The following is a 17,065-nucleotide window of genomic DNA, read 5'->3' as shown; positions in this document are numbered from 1 at the left end:
TATCTTATTCTTTTCTTCTCAAGCGGAAACGATGCGTGGAGCCATGGGCAAAAGACGATTTTTCATTTTGTCTCTCATGGTGGATGTGTTAACATCCGGTTCGCTGCTAATTCTCATCATGTCCCCACAATATAAAAAAAAGCCAAAATAAAGTCTTGCGTTTTTTTATTTACTACTGAAAACAATAACTTTAGTAAAGGTATTTTTTGTTTACACAAAATAATACATTTTCACTCAGATTTAAATAAAAATAAGTTCATTATATCCCGCGGTCATTTTTTGATAAATACTGAAAATTTCATTAAAATTGGTTAATTTCCTGATTTTTATTGATTCGTTAAGTGAAAGGAGGGGTCAAAATGTTTATACATTTTAGCATCGGCATTCATTTTGCCCGTACCTAAGAGTTAAGTTCCAAAATTAACTTTTAAACCGTCTTTTCAATTTAAAAAAAAAAAAAAAACACTTTTTAAAATATAAATAAATTGCAACAATTGTAAAAGTCTTCTTTTTTTTTTAATAGCTGTCTATTTTTCATGTAATATGCCCCTTAGTTTATTCCTTTCAACAGTTACCTCCCTTGGCTGGAAATTTTTCTTATAGAGTTTCCCCTAAGTCGACACTGACAAGTTGACTGGTGTTCCGTAAATGTAGTCAGTAGGCTTTCTTGTCCCACGTGTCTCTGTCTTTTATCTTCTGTTGTCCTTTGCCGTTTTAAGTCATCTCCGGTAAGAAACATTATATATCTCCTTCTTAAAGACACTTTTTAATATTTTTACGTTATTATATTTTATATTATTTCATCTTAACTACGAACTTTGTTTATTTTTTTACCCACATGTCCGACCCCCTTCTAGCTGTGTTGTTCATTTACGCATACGACTCGACTTTTATAACTTCTCGATTCTTATCTTTTCTCTTGTGTTCTCAGCAATGTTTTTTTGTCGGTTTTGTTTTATTTCTTTCATTTTTTTTTACCGTTACTCACAATATACGTTAATTATAAACAAATCGAACATTCATTTCAAGCCACGTGTGACACTCTGTTCATAAAAATCTTAAACTTCATGCTATTCTCACGAGATCCTCATTTAACTTAGCCTGCACAATGAACACTTATTACAAGAAAACATTTATGTTGGAACGATGTGAATTAATATCCTAACACGTAAATAAATGTTATTTTATTTTAATACAGTGGTTTTGAGGTTTTGTCAAGTGTCGTTATTTTCTGAAGTTATTTCTATATTTTTATTTTATGTGAAGATGTGCCGCTCTACGGTTGTTGTTGTTGCTGCTGTCTTTTAGACAAATTACACTTCGACCATCGTTACCCATTTGTTACTTTTACAAGGAAAGACTGCTTGTAGGCAACGTCGGCATTTCGTTGTAAGACTTAAACCGTCTCCCCCCCTACTCGTCAGTAAGCTAATTCCGACAAACCTTCTATTAATCTGTGATCTCATTAAATTTAGTTTTTTTTTTCACATGTAAATTTTTTTTCCAATATAGAGATGCTTTAATCGTTCAAACACAATAAAAAAAATAATTGGAAATCTATAAAAAAATATATGATAAGCCGGTTTTCTATCAGTTACTTCATTAAATCCATGCAAAGAATTAGAGAATTAATAAAGATGAAACTTGTAATCTGTTCTCTCTCATGTAAATATTAAAATGTTAAATAAAATAATACTAATTTTATCATTTTTTTTTTGATAACAGGGTTGGAGGCTATCTGCCCAGTTTTCATTATAACTTTTTTTTCACGTGTAATTCTTTTTACATTTAATCTCTTTAATTAATTTTTTTCTAGTATAATCTTACAGATTAACTTTGGGCTTTAATCTTTCAAACACAATAAAAGAAATAATCGGTAGTCTATTTAAAAAATATTCTAAACTATTTTTACCTATCAGTTTCCGCCATTAAATTGCAATTGGAAAATGAATAAAGATGAAACTTGTAATCTGTTCTCTTTCATGTAAATAATAAAATGTTAAATAAAATAAAACTATTTTTTTCAGTTAAATAGATCGGCTCTATTTCGAAATGATTTCTTTTTTATTTTACCTCTTCAATTTTGTTTTCTGCGAACTTTCTCTTCCGTTCGTCATCTTGAATGTTAGCTGTTGAAGTCGGTCACATTTGAAAAATCGTTTCCTTTATAAAAGCAGATAAAGTTAATCGAAAGCAGATTATAAAACAAAAACGTAAGAATTAATACATGAATTTAGTATTGATTTTTGCGCATTTGCAGAATATGTAAAAAATGTAAGGGAGATAACTACATTTACTCAGTGAATAATCCTAATGAAAATGGAGATTTATTGTTGAGAATTTTTCGCTGTCAAATGATTTTTTTTGTTTGTTTTCAATATTGACTTAAGCATAAAAAATAACTTCTTTATTGTTTAAAAAAAATATTTTTTTATTTCATTTTTTTTATTTAATTTATAAATTTTAAATGCTTTGTAACTGTTTCAGGAGTTTAAAGTAAAAAAATTGTCTTGTTTTTTAAATTTTTTTTCAGCAAATTATTCTATAGTTTGTCGGGTGTTTTAAAAACGAATATAAAAAGTGGCACAGAGATTTTGTTTTCATTATATGATGAAATTACTTTTTCATCAGGGTCAGTTTTCTATATAAATTTAATGCAATATAAGCACCCACTTTCTGATAATTCTTTTATTTGTTTTGTTGGCCTGCTTGATAGCCGTTTTGGTAAATTGTAATTTATTTTCCACCTTAACAATCATCTTTAACATTAAAACTTCAATAGTTTTTCGGGTATGCTGAAAACGAATATCGCATTTATATTTGCTGCAAACAAGTAGGTATCTGGATATAAAAAACTGTAATTGTTTGTTATCAGTGGTCGCCAATTAAGCATGTATTTGCACATACAGAATTGGCCACCACCGATAACATAAGGAATTACATTGCTTAATATTTGGAATACTACTTATTTGTGTCAAATATATGTGTGCACTTGAACACACAAATATGGTCACCACTGACAACATAAGGAATGACACGTATCTGTATACAGATTATACTGTATTTTTGTTCTTAAATATTCTTGTGTCTTTATTGAAAGAGGAAATCAGAAAAGAAAAAAAATACTTTTCGCCCAAAAAACAGGCAAAAAATGACTCCTTCCTAGCTGGCCCTAAAGTGGGTGCTTATTTTTACGTTTAATTTATATTTAAATGTGATTCCTGACTTTTTGGAAAAGTAAATTTTTCATATTATGAAAACTATTTCTCAGTACCATTTTTTGAAGCATGTATTTGTTTTTAGCATCGAAAACTTATAAAAGTCATCATTTGTAAATGATTTTTTAGTGTTTGAAAAGATTCTAGACATTGACCAAATCAACAAACCTTACAAATTAATGAATTAGAAAAAAAATCATGATTTTTAAACAAATTACAATATTACGGTTCTGAATTTTTAAATGAGGAATTATTCTTTGTATTATTTAGATTATTAAGACTACTGTTCTCATCTTGAGTGTTATTCATTATGCACTATGTACGTTATATTACAAGAACATGTGTCTTTAGATAGCTAAATTATATATGCAAAGACCCTTCTTGAAAGTTGTTTAATCCAGGGATTTTAAAAGTTGTTTTAGAAAAAAACAGATTATTTTAGTTTTTCAATAAATGTGATTCATTATTAATTTTTCTTGGTGTTGGATTGTATGTTTCATTGTTAATTCTTATTGTTATTTATTACTACTGCTGCTACTCTCTATTTGCTATTGTTATGGACTTTTATTTTTCTTCTGGTTATGACTGAAGAAAGGCTTGTGTCCATGGAAGTTTAGTAAGGAATCGTTATCCCTCTCTTCTTATTTGTATGAACTTTTATTTTTCTTTCGGCTATGAGTAAAAGAACCTTTTAGCCATGTGTTTGTTATGAAATTTGTATACGTTTCAAATGTTACCTTTGATAATTATCTGGGAGGATGTAAGCAAGTAAACTTTTAATGCCGTTCCTCATTTTGAGGTCAATGAGGATAAACTCCTAGTGATTGTCACAAGGAGGAGAGGTGTTTGTTAGTTTTATTTGGATTATAGGGCATCTTAATTTCATCGGTTGCTAAAAGGACATCATTTCTCAGAGTAGCATAAAAAAGCTGATCGTTGCTTGACATATGCAAAAGATTTCAACGGCAAAATCATCAAAATAGTTTCTCGTTTACCCCCCCCCAAAAAAAAAAAGTCCCCTCAAATCATATGAGAAACAACCGATACTTTCTTCTCTTCCCTCCCTTTTTACACAGCCAACTTCATGCTTGCATAGCTAAAAGATCTCCTCTGTCCATAAATGAATAAAACGAGAAAAAAGAGAAAATTAAGGACTTTCTGAACAGAGAAATTACCGCCTTTGACGTCAATAAGTGATGCAAATAGGATATAACGCATGTACAAACTATTTACATGTTTCGATGTCATGACTCTCCTGTCCATTAACTGTTTGTCCTTTCCCATTGATGTCGACTCTTCCATATTGCGATATCAATGGCTGAATTGCTATGCAACTCAGAGCATGCAATGTGGTCTTTCTTAACAGTCTTTCTATGCTGGGAATTTCCCATTGCTTGATCGATACTGCCCAAAGATGTCCCACATGTGCCTTTGTCACTGCCCTCTCCATCAATAGCACGTCAGACTCCTCATCTGGCCTTTTCCATTGATGTTGCCTCCTCCATATTGGGATATCAGCTTGTTCTGTGGCTAAATAGCTATCCGAATCACTGGACTCCTTTAAAGCGGCCAATGCAGTCTTTATTTTTGTGCTGTAATTTCCCATTCCTTGATCGATGTTGCCCACAGATGTTCCACATGAACCTTTATCAATGGTGCTTTAATTCTTTATGACAAGGCGCCTGTTTTATCTATAACAACATAATATGCTTTCCGACATCTAGTTTTATCTATAACAACATAATATGCTTTTACTAAACTAAAACAAATTTCATGTAAATATGTCACTACACTTATGTAAAAATCCTGACTAAACTAAAACAAATTTCATGTAAATATGTCAATCAACTTATGTAAAAATCATGACTAAACTAAAACAGATTTCATGTCAATCAGCTTATGTAAAAATCCTGACTAAAATAAAGCAAATTTCCTGTAAATGTGTCAATCAACTTATGTCAAAATCATTACTAAACTAAAACAGATTTCATGTAAATGTGTCAATCAACTTATGTAAAAGCATGACTAAACTAAAACAGATTTCATGTAAATGTGTCAATCAACTTATGTAAAAATCATGACTAAAACAAATTTCATGTTAATGTGTCAATCAACTTATGTAAAAATCATGACTAAAACAAATTTCATGTAAATGTGTCAATTGACTTATGTAAAAATCATGACTAAACTAAAACAAATTTCATGTAAATGTGTCAATCGACTTATGTCAAAATCATGACTAAACTAAAACAAATTTCATGTAAATGTGTCAATCAACTCATGTGAAAATCATGACTAAACTAAAACAAATTTCATGTAAATGTGTCAATCAACTTATGTAAAAATCCTGACTAAACTAAAACAAATTTCATGTAAATGTGTCAATCAACTTATGTAAAAATCATGACTAAACTAAAACAAATTTCATGTAAATGTGTCAATCAACTTATGTCAAAATCATGACTAAACTAAAACAAATTTCATATAAATGTGTCAATCAACTTATGTAAAAATCATGACTAAATAGGTTTCATGTAAATGTGTCAATCAACTTATGTAAAAATCATTACAAAAACAAATTTCATATAAATGTGTCAATCAACTTATGTAAAAATCATGACTAAAACAAATTTTATATAAATGTGTCAATCAACTTATGTAAAAATCATGACTAAAACAAATTTCATGTAAATGTGTCAATTGACTCATGTGAAAATCATGACTAAACTAAAACAAATTTTATGTAAATGTGTCAATCAACTTATGTAAAAATCATGACTAAACTAAAACAAATTTTATGTAAATGTGTCAATCAACTCATGTGAAAATCATGACTAAAACAAATTTCATGCAAATGTGTCAATTGACTCATGTGAAAATCATGACTAAACTAAAAGAAATTTCATGTAAATGTGTCAATCAACTTATGTCAAAATCATGACTAAACTAAAACAAATTTCATGTAAATGTGTCAATCAACTTATGTCAAAATCATGACTAAACTAAAACAAATTTCATGTAAATGTGTCAATCAACTTATGTCAAAATCATGACTAAACTAAAACAAATTTCATGTAAATGTGTCAATCAACTCATGTGAAAATCATGACTAAACTAAAACAAATTTCATGTAAATATGTCAATCAACTTATGTAAAAATCATGACTAAACTAAAACAAATTTCATGTAAATATGTCAATCAACTTATGTAAAAATCATGACTAAACTAAAACAAATTTTATGTAAATGTGTCAATCAACTTATGTAAAAATCATGACTAAACTAAAAACAAATTTTATGTAAATGTGTCAATCAACTTATGTCAAAATCATGACTAAACTAAAACAAATTTCATGTAAATGTGTCAATCAACTTATGTCAAAATCATGACTAAACTAAAACAAATTTCATGTAAATGTGTCAATCAACTTATGTAAAAATCATGACTAAACTAAAACAAATTTCCTGTAAATGTTTCAATCAACTTATGTAAAAATCCTGACTAAACTAAAACAAATTTCATGTAAATATGTCAATCAACTTATGTAAAAATCATGACTAAACTAAAACAAATTGCATGTAAATATGTCAATCAACTTATGTAAAAATCATGACTAACCTAAAACAAATTTCATGTAAATGTGTTAATCAACTTATGTCAAAATCATGACTAAAATAAAGTAAATTTCATGTAAATGTGTCAATCAACTTATGTAAAAATCATGACTAAACTAAAACAAATTTTATGTAAATGTGTCAATCAACTTATGTCAAAATCATTACTAAACTAAAAACAAATTTCATGTAAATGTGTCAATCAACTTATGTTAAAATCATGACTAAACTAAAACAAATTTTATGTAAATGTGTCAATCAACTTTTGTCAAAATCATGACTAAACTAAAACAAATTTTATGTAAATGTGTCAATCAACTTATGTCAAAATCATGACTAAACTAAAAACAAATTTCATGTTAATGTGTCAATCAACTTATGTCAAAATCATTACAAAAACAAATTTCATATAAATGTGTCAATCAACTTATGTAAAAATCATGACTAAAACTAATTTTATATAAATGTGTCAATCAACTTATGTAAAAATCATGACTAAAACAAATTTCATGTAAATGTGTCAATTGACTCATGTGAAAATCATGACTGAACTAAAACAAATTTTATGTAAATGTGTCAATCAACTTATGTAAAAATCATGACTAAACTAAAACAAATTTTATGTAAATGTGTCAATCAACTCATGTTGAAATCATGACTAAAACAAATTTCATGCAAATGTGTCAATTGACTCATGTGAAAATCATGACTAAACTAAAACAAATTTCATGTATATGTGTCAATCAACTTATGTCAAAATCATGACTAAACTAAAACAAATTTCATGTAAATGTGTCAATCAACTTATGTCAAAATCATGACTAAACTAAAACAAATTTCATGTAAATGTGTCAATCAACTTATGTCAAAATCATGACTAAACTAAAACAAATTTCATGTAAATGTGTCAATCAACTTATGTCAAAATCATGACTAAACTAAAACAAATTTCATGTAAATGTGTCAATCAACTCATGTGAAAATCATGACTAAACTAAAAACAAATTTCATGTAAATATGTCAATCAACTTATGTAAAAATCATGACTAAACTAAAAACAAATTTTATGTAAATGTGTCAATCAACTTATGTCAAAATCATGACTAAACTAAAAGAAATTTCATGTAAATGTGTCAATCAACTTATGTCAAAATCATGACTAAACTAAAACAAATTTCATGTAAATGTGTCAATCAACTTATGTAAAAATCATGACTAAACTAAAACAAATTTCCTGTAAATGTTTCAATCAACTTATGTAAAAATCCTGACTAAACTAAAACAAATTACATGTAAATATGTCAATCAATTTATGTAAAAATCATGACTAAACTAAAACAAATTGCATGTAAATGTGTCAATCAACTTATGTAAAAATCATGACTAAACTAAAACAAATTTCATGTAAATATGTCAATCAACTTATGTAAAAATCATGACTAACCTAAAACAAATTTCATGTAAATGTGTTAATCAACTTATGTCAAAATCATGACTAAAATAAAGTAAATTTCATGTAAATGTGTCAATCAACTCATGTAAAAATCATGACTAAACTAAAACAAATTTTATGTAAATGTGTCAATCAACTTATGTCAAAATCATGACTAAACTAAAAACAAATTTCATGTAAATGTGTCAATCAACTTATGTCAAAATCATGACTAAACTAAAACAAATTTTATGTAAATGTGTCAATCAACTTTTGTCAAAATCATGACTAAACTAAAACAAATTTCATGTAAATGTGTCAATCAACTTATGTCAAAATCATGACTAAACTAAAAACAAATTTCATGTTAATGTGTCAATCAACTTATGTCAAAATCATGACTAAACTAAAACAAATTTTATGTAAATGTGTCAATCAACTTTTGTAAAAATCATGACTAAACTAAAACAAATTTTATGTAAATGTGTCAATCAGCTTTTGTCAAAATCATGACTAAACTAAAACAAATTTCATGTAAATGTGTCAATCAACTTATGTCAAAATCATGACTAAACTAAAAACAAATTTCATGTTAATGTGTCAATCAACTTATGTAAAAATCATGACTAAACTAAAAACAAATTTTATGTAAATGTGTCAATCAACTTATGTCAAAATCATGACTAAACTAAAAGAAATTTTATGTAAATGTGTCAATCAACTTTTGTAAAAATCATGACTAAACTAAAACAAATTTTATGTAAATGTGTCAATCAACTTTTGTCAAAATCATGACTAAACTAAAACAAATTTTATGTAAATGTGTCAATCAACTTATGTCAAAATCATGACTAAACTAAAACAAATTTTATGTAAATGTGTCAATCAACTTTTGTAAAAATCATGACTAAACTAAAACAAATTTTATGTAAATGTGTCAATCAACTTTTGTAAAAATCATGACTAAACTAAAACAAATTTTATGTAAATGTGTCAATCAACTTATGTCAAAATCATGACTAAACTAAAAACAAATTTCATGTTAATGTTTCAATCAACTTATGTCAAAATCATGACTAAAATAAAGTAAATTTCATGTAAATGTGTCAATCAACTTATGTAAAAATCATGACTAAACTAAAACAAATTTTATGTAAATGTGTCAATCAACTTTTGTCAAAATCATGACTAAAACAAATTTTATTTAAAAAATGGAAAATTATTCACATGATTTGACCATGTCATTCTCTAACAGTATATATAACATTTATTCTATAAGGTTAAAAGAAAAACAAAGAAATGTTTGGAGATATTGAAAAATCAGTTAAGAGCGAATATATATTTATAGAAAAGGGAAACCAGCTACTCTCATGGGATTAAATAAAAATCAGTGATGGAGAAGAACACTTGCGAATAAGATGGCTTTAAGAAAGAGTGCATAATCTGGTGATGATTAAGGCTATGACAACAGGACATTCTTTTCATTGTTTTGACTCTCGAGTATATACCCGACGAAGTTAAACACAGTTAATCAACCCAAAATACATCACTCTATATAAAAGCGTATGAGATATCAATGGATACACACTCGAGAGACAAATCAATAAAAGAATTTCCTGTTTTCACAGCCTTACAAATGACCAACTACAAATCATACCTAGTATTGTATTTAACACGATATGGGAACCATAAATTATAAAAATAGATTATATATGTACAGTAGCATACCAAACTAAGGGACAATATTTTAAAACCTTATATTTTTTGAATTAACAACTATGAAAAGCTGAAAATTTCATGAATTGGTAGTCTTTATCATCCATAACATACTAAAATTTGAATCATTTGCAAATGATAGAAAAAGAATTATAACAATTATTTATTTAAAAAATAGAAACGTCCAAAAGTACATTAATATGTTGACTGAGAATTTTCTACACTATTTTAGCTGAATGTGGATTATAATCCCACCTTCATGTAGCATAATGTTCTCATTAACACAATCGGCAATGTCAAGAGGTTTCTTGAATAGAATGTTATTCTGTGTTTGGATTGGCACATCAATCCTATCAAAAATATATGGCATTAATTCAAGGAATGGTCAAAAGATTGCAAACTGCCAAATTGCAGAAGGGTTATGTTAATAAATATTAACTACTTCCATGTTGTTCTGCTGTATTTGTTGCATAATGTTCTGATGTTATAATAAATTGCAGAAGGGTTATGCTACTAAATATTTACTACTTGATTGTGTTCTGTTGTATTTGTTGCATTAATGTTCTGATGTTATAATAAATACAATTTTCATTGTGTGGAGTTTCTTTTTCCCTTCACTGAGATTGAAAACAAAGTTTTGAGTTTGATTTCTAACAACAACAGAAGAGAATGCTACTCATGTATTCAGAATTCAAGAGAACTAAAGTTCGACAAAATACACTCGAATTATCTTAATTAATAGAAATGTTGTGTAAATAACACCAAAGGTGAGAACAATATTGTGAAGAATAAAATAATATGAATAATAAATCCTCATCTCGAAAATGCAGATTTGTAATTAAATATTTGAAAATAGAAACAACTAAATTTTGTTAATACGTATTGCATGAAACTATACTAATCTTATTTTAAAGTCATGAATGATAAATGTAAATATTTTAAATAAAGGTCAACAGAAGAAATTTAATTTTACCACATGAAATGTATCGTTTACAATTTATTTTATATTTACAGAATTTGCAACAATGAATAGAAATCTGTGAATGGATAAGAATAACATTTTTTGGTGATTTAAAATGGTGTCAAATAAATTTCTTCATATAAATTTTCTAAAGTGAAAATTTATAAGACTCACTCTATTGCATATACTTTTTCTGGAATCAGACATAGGAAATCATGGTAGGAAAACAGCATTTCTGTGAAGTATGTGGTTCTCCTTTTGCACAGAAGTCACAATTGTTGAGTCATATGAAAACACATACGGGAGAAAAACCATATTCTTGTGAAGTATGTGGTTCTTCTTTTGCATGGAAGTCAAATTTGTTGCCTCATATGAAAACACATACGGGAGACAAACCACATTCATGTGAAGTATGTGGTTCTTCTTTTGCACAGAAGTCAACTTTAATGAGGCATATGACAACACACACAGGGGACAAACCTCATTCTTGTGAAGTATGTGGTTCGTCTTTTGCACGGAAGTCACATTTGTTGCGTCATATGACAAAACACACAGGAGACAAACACCATTCTTGTGAAGTATGTGGTTCTTCTTTTGCACAGAAGTCAACTTTGAAGACTCATATGAAAACACACACGGGAGAAAAACCTCATTTTTGTGAAGTATGTGGTTCGTCTTTTGCGCGGAAGTCATATTTGTTGTATCATATGACGACACATACGGGAGATAAACCACATTCATGTGAAGTATGTGGTTCTTCTTTTGGGCACAAATACACTTTGTTGAATCATATGACAATACACACATGAGACAAACTTCCTTCTTACTAAATATGTGGTTCTTTTGCAAGGAATCGAATTTGTTGCACCGTATGAAAACACATATGGGAGACAGTTATACTATGGAGACTATTATAGAGTGCGGCACAATGGACAGTATAAATATCTCCACTAGAAAATATGTAAAACTTTGAATATCCAATGTAGTAGAAAATTTTTGGAACCTGTACCAGAAAGAACAGTTGGAAATTAGTCATTCACCATCCACTATAACTTTGAAATTCCTACAGTAACATACCTAGAATATGGGGCTATTAAGCCTGACATAGTGATATGGAACAAGAGAGAGAAAGTGGCAATCCTAGTTGAAGTAAGCGTCCCTAATGATGCTGGCCTGAACAGAGCAGAGAACGAAAATATAACAAAATACCAAGGACTTATGTACGACATGAAGAGAAACTGGAATCTTCAGAAGATATCATACCAGTCATTATAGAAGCAAAGAATTTCATAAACTATTTGGCGAATATACCTAGTGAACCAAGTGCAAGAGAAATACATAAAAATTACAGGGACGGTTAGAATCTTAAACATATCTCTCGGTTTGAGTGACAAAACTAATAGGATAATGTTTTGCATCCGGTTGAATGCCTCATTCCCAACAAAAACAAAGTGATAAAAAATCAAAACAAAAGAGATAAACCACATTGTGAAGTACGTGATTATGTTGTCATTCCTTTGGACAGAAGTCAGATTTATTGCATCATATGCTACAACCTCTATCACATAGTCAGCCAACTATTTTGCAGAAGACTCGTACAAATATGTTAGCACATATGCAAAACAATTCTGATGATTTTCCAAATTCCATACCTCAAAATTGTATACCAGCATCACGAAACAAGAGCCAGCAGAACAACGTCTATCACGAAACTGGCCAAGCATTTTGCACACGACTGTCTTTCAAATACGACAGAATAAGAAAACATGTCGACTACGGAAATCATAGAATTGTTTCAAAATACACGAGAACTTCTATTTCAGAAAATTGTAAAAATGTGCCAAACAATATTTTTGTGATGATTGTTTTCTGGATTTATTCAACTGTGACTGTAAGGAAGGTTTTATAGACTGGCTAAAAAGAGGATGTCTTCACTATAATCATGACAGAATTTTAATGATGGCTCACGATCAAAGTTTGATGAGCAACTCTTCTAAGAAGATGAGTAATCTCAGCAATGACGAGTACAGTTTATACCACACAGAAATAGTGTGAGACTTTTGACATCGAACTCTCACGTTATGAGAGAGGATGGCTACTATACAATGGAATACAATACAACGTCTAAATATTTCATGAAGGAGAAAGGAGCAGCCGTAGAAGATGATGTCCTCAGTAATATTGGGTTAAACAGAATGAGAGGAAGAAAAATAACGAAATGCTAGGGTCTTATGTACAATACAGACGAGAAAACGGAATCTTTGGAAAATCTCTATTGCAGTAGGAGCAACTGAAATTATACAAATATAGGAGAAACTGAAATTATACAAATTTTTTTAAATATATCTGGCAAATATACCTGGTGCACCAAGTGCAAGAGAAATCTTCTAAAAGTCCACAAAAAGAAACGTTTAGAATCTTAAAATGATTGCTCAGTTGAATTGTATAAGATAAATGAATTCCTGGAAAATAATTAAATTATAAAAGACACACACCACATAATGTGGTTCTTTGCATAAAAAGAAAGATCTGTTGTGTCATATGCAAAAACATTCGACACTGTTGCCAATACTTCCAATTCCAAACCACAACGTTCTTTTGTCAAAACTTCCACTCTTTCAAATTGACTTGCACACGACTATGTAGGTAGCACACCTTCTACAAAGTAAAATAAGAAACATCGAAAATCCATATTTTTGTAATGTGTGTTGCTCTTCTCTAACGAGACAAAATAATATGATCCTTTTATTATGTTAATAATTTGCTTTAAATATTCCTTTTTATTTTCATGTAAATCTTTGAAATGAAAGAACAATTTTATGCCGAGATCACGTCTTAAGTTTTTTTACTTTATAAATTTACTACATTTCAATAAAACGTTTATTTTAAATCGAGTATTCACGTCTATATATATACTTAAGCGTTTAATCCTTTATTATTGTTGTTTTCATATATATGTATATCGTGAACATTTTATAAATATAAGGATTTCAATAAGTAATTTCCCTAGCCCATTTCCGTTTGTCTGAGCTAGTAAAATTGTTGCATATGCAATGATATATCACTCTATGGGTCATGTAACAAATACAACTCTGATCTAAGTATTGTTCCTAATTTACAAGTGTTTGAAATTAGTTATGGGTGAAATGGAGTCCGTCAAGTGTCATGCAGTGATCAGTTGTCTTATTTGAAACCACGCACACAACAGGAAACTGTTGACGAAACTAAAAAAACCGATATCACATCATATTATTCTTGTAAAACGTTGTCATTGTGAGTTCTAATATGTCATGAAATATATAGCAGCAGCATCTAGGTGTATCTGTCATTGATGAGGCAATTTCAGCCATGGTGAGGCTTCCTTTTTTGAAGATCTATGCTTGACTATTCGCCTAATCGCCTAAAAGGTCATGATTAGTGTAGAATTTGTAGAAACTACCTGATGGATTTCTGGTTAAATCATTTCTTAACTTATTTTTTTGTTAAAGAAGCGAAAACGTGAAAATAAAATTCACAAAATTGTAGACTTTTTCCTTTTTTACTTTTACATTTAAATTTTTTGTTTCCATGTACATAAGTAATTTGGCATTAAAAAATTGTATTTCTTTTTTCCAGTGAAAATTGTAAGATTTGTTAGGGAAACTACATTATGGCGTACATATTTATTATAAAGGAAATATATTAAACATTAATGCATATTACGATCACCAGTTAGAAAGTGCTACATGAAAACATTAAAATAATTATTTTAAAGGAAAATTAAGGAAACCGATTTTATAATGATATAATAGTTATTTTCAATCAGAAGTGTTCATTATTAAAAGTCGTTTTGAGTATAAAAAGCAAAGTATTGCAAAGCGATATATTTGTCTGTTTGTTCACAATCTTATTAATATATACAAAAGGTCCGTTACTCTTCTATTTCTATATATAGTATGATTCTTCTATTTGTTTCTATATATAGTATGATTCTTCTATTTATTTCTATATATAGTATGATTCTTCTATTTATTTCTTTATATAGTATGATTCTTCTATTTATTTCTATATATAGTATGATTGTTTTATTCATTTCTATATATAGTATGATTCTTCAATTTATTTCTATATATAGTATGATTCTTCTATTTGTTTAGTATGATTCTTCTATTTATTTCTTTACATAGTATGATTCTTCTATTTGTTTCTATATATAGTATGAGTCTTCTATTTATTTCTATATATAGTATGATTCTTCTATTTATTTCTATATATAGTATGATTCTTCTATTTGTTTCTATATATATAGTATGTTTCTTCAATTTATTTCTATACATAGTATGATTCTTCTATTTGTTTCTATATATAGTATGAGTCTTCTATTTATTTCTATATATAGTATGATTATTCTATTTATTTCTTTATATAGTATGATTCTTCTATTTATTTCCATATATAGTATGATTCTTCTATTTATTTCTATATATAGTATGATTCTTCTATTTGTTTCTATATATAGCATGATTCTTCTATTTATTTCTATATATAGAATGATTGTTCTATTTATTTCTCTATATATAGTATGATTGTTCTATTTATTTCTATATATAGTATGATTCTTCTATTTATTTCTATATATAGTATGATTCTTCTATTTATTTCTGTATATAGTATGATTCTTCTATTTATTTCTATACATAGTATGATTCTTCTATTTATTTCTATATATAGTATGATTCTTCTATTTATTTCTATATATAGTATGATTCTTCTATTTGTTTCTATACATAGTATGATTCTTCTATTTATTTCTATATATAGTATGATTCTTCTATTTATTTCTATATATAGTATGATTCTTCTATTTATTTCTATATATAGTATGATTCTTCTATTTGTTTCTATACATAGTATGATTCTTCTATTTATTTCTATATATAGTATTATTCTTCTATTTATTTCTATATATACTATGATTCTTCTATTTATTTCTATATATAGTATGATTCTTTTATTTATTTCTATATATAGTATGATTCTTTTATTTATTTCTATATATAGTATGATTCTTCTATTTATTTCTATATATAGTATGATTCTTTTATTTATTTCTATATATAGTATGATTCTTCTATTTATTTCTATATATAGTATGATTCTTCTATTTATTTCTATATATAATATGATTCTTCTATTTATTTCTATATATAGTATGATTCTTCTATTTATTTCTATATATAGTATGATTCTTCTATTTATTTCTATATATAGTATGATTCTTTTATTTGTTTCTATATATAGTATGATTCTTCTATTTATTTCTATATATAGTATGATTCTTCTATTTATTTCTATATATAGTATGATTCTTCTATTTATTTCTATATATAGTATGATTCTTTTATTTATTTCTATATATAGTATGATTCTTTTATTTGTTTCTATATATAGTATGATTCTTCTATTTGTTTCTATATATAGTATGATTCTTCTATTTATTTCTATATATAGTATGATTCTTCTATTTATATCTATGTATAGTATGATTCTTCTATTTATTTCTATATATACTATGATTCTTCTATTTATTTCTATATATAGTATGATTCTTCTATTTGTTTCTATATATACTATGATACTTCTATTTATTTCTATATATAGTATGATTCTTTTATTTATTTCTATATATAGTATGATTCTTCCATTTATTTCTATATATAGTATGATTCTTCTCTTTATTTCTATATATAGTATTATTCTTCTATTTATTTCTATATATATAGTATGATTCTTCTATTTATTTCTATATATAATATGATTCTTCTATTTATTTCTATATATAGTATGATTCTTCTATTTATTTCTATATATAATATGATTCTTCTATTTATTTCTATATATAGTATGATTCTTCTATTTATTTCTATATATAGTATGATTCTTCTATTTATTTCTATATATAGTATGATTATTCTATTTATTTCTATATATAGTATGATTCTTCTATTATTTCTATATATAGTATGATTCTTCTATTGATTTCTGTATATACTATGATTGTTCTATTTATTTCTATATATATAGTATGATTCTTCTATTTATTTCTATATATATAGTATGATTCTTCTATTTATTTCTATTTAT

At 27.3% G+C, this 17,065-nt stretch overlaps 1 long non-coding RNA gene across 1 annotated transcript; it reads left to right on the top strand.

The window, feature by feature from the left end:
• The first annotated feature begins 626 nt into the window (after positions 1 to 626).
• On the top strand, positions 627 to 13,770 carry LOC145270896 (uncharacterized). The gene is made up of 2 exons (XR_013865614.1): positions 627 to 728; positions 10,996 to 13,770. It is a non-coding gene; the product is annotated as an uncharacterized LOC145270896 (long non-coding RNA).
• Positions 13,771 to 17,065: the final 3,295 nt, after the last annotated feature.

Source organism: Euprymna scolopes, chromosome 46, assembly GCF_053919585.1.
Source record: "Euprymna scolopes isolate OS-2025 chromosome 46, ASM5391958v1, whole genome shotgun sequence".
NCBI lineage: Eukaryota > Metazoa > Mollusca > Cephalopoda > Sepiida > Sepiolidae > Euprymna > Euprymna scolopes.
Note: the sequence above shows the minus strand (reverse complement) of the source record. Positions and strands in the feature narration are given on the sequence as shown.